The following is a 4,784-nucleotide window of genomic DNA, read 5'->3' as shown; positions in this document are numbered from 1 at the left end:
CCTACCACTTCTGAGCTTTGAATTTATATTACGATATTCAGAAAACCCAGGCAAATTCAATCCATGCTTCTCTCCTTCAGGTACAAACTGAAATGGAAATGGAATCTGAAAAATCAAGAAAATGAATTTTAAAAACTAAAATATGGTAAAGTTACTACAGTATAATGTTGGAAATAACACACACCTCCTTTTGGGAAAAGAACAAAGAAAGCAAAATTTTCTAGGGTAAAGGAAGAGATGTAAAAAGGAGAGCCTGACATGTGAACTTATAATTTCCTTTTTACTTAATCTTCTATTATTACATTTGTTTATATGTTTGGTGATCCTGTGACCCAAAAAGGATAAGTTGAAAAGCCTTAAATTAGGTTGGCACATCTCCAAGTTCTTATTGGCAACTTTTCAAGCCTCTTCTTGAGGTGTCTTAGGTATCGTGAATTTTGCTTTAATGTTTATTTGCTGATCTTTCACCTTCTTAGGCATTAAGTTTTTGGACCATAAAGACAACATAGAGCTTACATTTTTTATCTTTTAATCACTTGGCTAACAGTAGTTAGTGATTAGTTCTCATTTAGCCATGAAGTGCGCAGGAACATAAAGAATGACATCTTTTAATTTTTAAAAACATATCGGCTGGGCGTGGTGGCTCACGCCTGTAATCCCAGCACTTTGGGAGACCAAGGTGGGTGGATCATAAGGTCAGGAGTTCAAGACCAGTCTGGCCAAGATGGTGAAACCCTGTCTCTACTAAAAATACAAAAGATTAGCAGGACATGGCGGTGGGTGCCTGTAATCCCAGCTACTTGGGAGGCTGAGGCAGAAGAATTGCTCGAACCCAGGAGGCGCAGGTTGCAGTGAGCCCAGATCGCACCACTGTACTCCAGCCTGGGTGACAGAGGGAGACTCTATCTAAATATATATATCTCCAAGCATGGTGGCTCATGCCAGTAATCCCAGCACTTTGGGAGGCCGATGAGGGCAGATCACCTGAGGTCAGCAGTTCACGACCAGCCTGACCAACATGGAGAAACCTGGGGACAGGGGACGGAGGGTAACACCAGGGACAGGGGGACGGAGGGTAACGCCAGGAATGGGGATGGAGGGTAACACCGGGGACAGGGGATGGAGGGATAGAGGGTAACACCACTCCTCCAGGTGCCTTTGGGGGATGCTGCCGCCTCTGGAACCCCAGAGTGAAGTCAACAGGATTCTGTCCCCAGGAGCCTCAGAGCCTGGCAGCTGGGATTGGCGCAGTATGAACTACCGTTCACTGGCTCTGCACCCTGGGACAGGCTCCCTGGTGTTTCCACCCTGGTTTCCCATCTGGACAGTGGGACCCTGAGTGTCCCCGTCACAGCTGCGCCCGGAGCCCTGGACTCCAGCGTGTCATAGGCACTCGTTAGCGTTTCTTTTGTCGTGGTCCACGGACGAAGTGGCTCTTTCTTTCTGTGTTCACAGCCCTCCTGCTCACTTTACCTTTTTAACATAACTTCGTATGTGGGGAGGACTCGAGTGATTAATCGAATGTTTCATCAGTGCGGTTCTTCTGTTTCCCAGTTTTGACACAACATTTGGTCCAATTTCCAGGGACTCCTGTGGTCAGCCTCAGGGTTTCACTCTGTCATTTTCTAATGAGGTATTCTTTGGGAGTCTTTTAAATTAAGCGCCGTCATTTAAAAATAAGTTTTATAATATGCAGTTTCAGGTTAATTCTTTACCTTTGTGTCTCAGGCAGTGGTTCCCCACCTGTGAGTAGTCAGAAAGGTTCAGGCAGTTTTCCAGGGCGGCCTTTGCATTTACTGGAACTATTAAGAGCTCGTTCCCGCTTCCGTGGTGATTGACATGCAGTGCGCGTGAGGCCCTGCGTGGCTTAGCGTCTTCTGCAGGCTTAGAGGTCACTTTCTATTCTTCCCCAAGCCTGCTCCGCTGTGCCCAGTGTTCACTGCGGGCGACGGTCACACTGGCACAGGCCACCGAGGTCACAGGGCAGACTCCACCTGGCGGAGCCTGCAGAATGGCAGAGCCCGGCCTCCTCGCCGCCCTTCACAGGGAGCAGAAAGCTAAGCCTGTGATCAGAGCTGTGCTAGCCCAGAAAGCCTCCGAGCAGGTTTAATTTAGGAATCGGCTCCTACCAACTGCCCATGTTTAGGATGTGTTTGAGTTTTTGTGATTTTTCCTGCACTGAAGCTACTGGGCTGGCTCTGAGTCACTGTCATGGGACTTCACGTTGCCCCGAGGGGAAGCGGCAGGAGAGGAGGGCCGCACAGAGTCTTGAGGCGGTGATAATGAAGGGCTTGTTGCCTCTTGGGACAGCGAGTTCAAACTCTTTGTAATTGTCAGTGTAAATAGTTACCTGCTGAGGACACGGCTGTAATTCAGGGTGGCATGGTTGATTGTCATCGTTGGTATCAGGTACCTGCCTGTAAAATGACGGTACCCCTAGTGCGGCTCCAGGAGGGCAGCTCCTGCCAAACACACGTGCTCCTGGTCCCCTGCAGCCAAGGTCCTGCTGCCAGCCAGGCCTGCAGCTGTGGGTGCAGCGGGTCTTCATGGCACTGAGTGCCTCCCTCGTTTGCTTGTGGGGCCCAGCCCTCCATCCCTCCCGGTCCCCAGTGCGGCTCCTCCCTGGGTTCTCCCAGCCCTGTGCACACCTCCGTCTTCACAGCTTCCCTAGTTTTCTCGTATGCGCCCTAGGTGGGTGCCTAGGCAGGGTTCATGTGTTAGTCGAGTTCTCTCCAGCCTTCCCTGGCTCCTGGTTCAGCAGGTCCCTTCAGATGAGTCAGCCAGCTGTGTGCCTGCGTGTTCAGGATACTTGTCAGGGGCCTTCCTCAGGTCAGAGCAAGACCGACGCTCACCTCCTCCGGGGGACTTTGGAGCCCGTCCTGGAGAGACTCCAGCCACCTCCAGAGGGGCCGCCCGGGTCCCCGCAGGCTGGTGGAAGTGACTTCTGAGCCACACGAGGCCCCACTTTGTGTTCTTACACCCCACAAAGCCACTTGAAGCACCAGGTTCTGTTGCTGTGTGCCTCTGGAGTGTGGCACACAAGCCTGGACGGGGATCTGAGCGGGCGCTGCCTTCCTCAGGCTGCGCTTGTGTTTTGGGGCCCCTGGAGCACTCGTGGCTGTGATTCTCGCCGCTGTCTGGGCTCCCCTAGACGGTCTCACCCGCAGCCTGAGGGCCACATCGGCAGCCACCGAGGAGCCGGCAGGTCCGGCGTTGGTCCCACTCAGTCCTTCTCGACTTTGGTGACAGAGGAGACAGCAAAACTTCAGCTGGGAGCCCCAGGCCTTCTCTGCTTGGGGCCCTGGGACTGAGATAGCACAGATCCTGCCATCCACTGCTGGGGGCCGTGCCCTGCGGCTCCCTCCTCTGGTCAGGGGCCGCGCCCTTGAGCTGGGCAGCTCCGGGTCCTCGCAGTCAGGGGCTCAGGGCGGGTCCTGGATGCAGAGAGAAGGAGAAGGGCGGCGGTTTGAGCCCAACTGTGTTGGCTTCATCTTCTGCCTCTTGTCCCTATATACCTTTGCAAAGTTTTCCAGATGAAAACTCAGAAGGGATTTTTAATGACTGGCATCTGTGCATTCCATGGAAGCTAATCTGTCCACCTGTTTCACCCACCTCACTTCTGCCTGTTGGGGCTGATTTTGGCAGCGTTCATAGGGGCATGGACGAAAGGGGTGGTGGCCAGCCCTCAGCCCTGCGTCCCTCCCCTCCTCCCCTCAGCGCCACAGCATTTCGGTGTCATCCCCTACCCTGCACGCGTCCTCATGAAAACCAAGTGCGGCTGGAGGGAGACGCCTGCGCCCGCTCCCGTGACCTTCCTGGCCAGCCCGACTGCAGCGGCCCCTGGGCAGGCATCTGTCTGGTGCTGCCTCTGTGTCCCTCCCACCACCTGATGCTCCTGCTCCTGAATCTTCACGCATGTGCTCTGTGCAGCCACCTCAGGGGCTCCCCAGGAACAGAGACAGTGTCTGACGCCGGTCAGAATGCTCTTCTCTGTCCACGGAATAGTCCAACACAGAATCATTCCTCTGTGATTATTTATGCTTTGTTATGTAGAACTGGAATAAAGAAAAAGTGAATCTAGACATTACAGCCATCAGGTTGAAGCTAGGTAATTGCATTAGGGAATTAAATGAAAGCATTTGAGCTTCTCGAGCTCTAATTCCACATCTTCATATCCGCATCACCCCATACCCAGTGTCTAACACAGCTCTTGGTCTAGGAGTTTCTTGATAAATGCTTATTGAATTGAACTGGACTGAGCTTAACATTCCCATCCAGAGTTAGAAGCCAGCCGCTGAGCAATTGCATTTAGAACGTGAGTTTGACGTTACTGTGGTAACGGGTATCCTACACGTCATAATTCCTAGTCAATATGGGGTATTTAGTCAAATAGACTCAAGTATAGAGAGGCGTTGGCCCATCTGGCGAAAGGGCAAGGCACGGCGCTTTAGGTTCAGGTCCCCAATATCAACTATGAAAATAAAACATTGTCAACTCCAATTACAGCCCTGTCCTCAGCTGGTCCCTGTTTACGCTACCAATTATAAACAGCTTGAACTTGCTGTCCTTAGAGGCAACACACCCTCCATTCTCTCTGCAGTGCGGCTGCCTTGGTGGAAGGAACATGCCCCTGCTCCCTCCCTACCCCGTCCTCTCCCCTCTCCCCTCCTCTCTCCCTCCCTCTCTCCATACCTCCCCCATCCTCTCTCCCTCCCTCCCTCCTCCTCTCTCCCTCCCTCCCTCCTCCTCTCTCCCTCCCTCCCTCCTCCTCTCTCCCTCCCTCC

The 4,784-nt window shown here is 52.7% G+C and overlaps 1 pseudogene; it reads left to right on the top strand.

The window, feature by feature from the left end:
- Window positions 1-2,424: 2,424 nt before the first annotated feature.
- Window positions 2,425-3,311, top strand: LOC139361192 (uncharacterized; annotated as a pseudogene).
- The last annotated feature ends 1,473 nt before the right edge of the window (window positions 3,312-4,784 follow it).

Source organism: Macaca nemestrina (genome assembly GCF_043159975.1).
Source record: "Macaca nemestrina isolate mMacNem1 chromosome X unlocalized genomic scaffold, mMacNem.hap1 SUPER_X_unloc_1, whole genome shotgun sequence".
Taxonomy (NCBI): Eukaryota; Metazoa; Chordata; class Mammalia; order Primates; family Cercopithecidae; genus Macaca; species Macaca nemestrina.
Note: the sequence above shows the minus strand (reverse complement) of the source record. Positions and strands in the feature narration are given on the sequence as shown.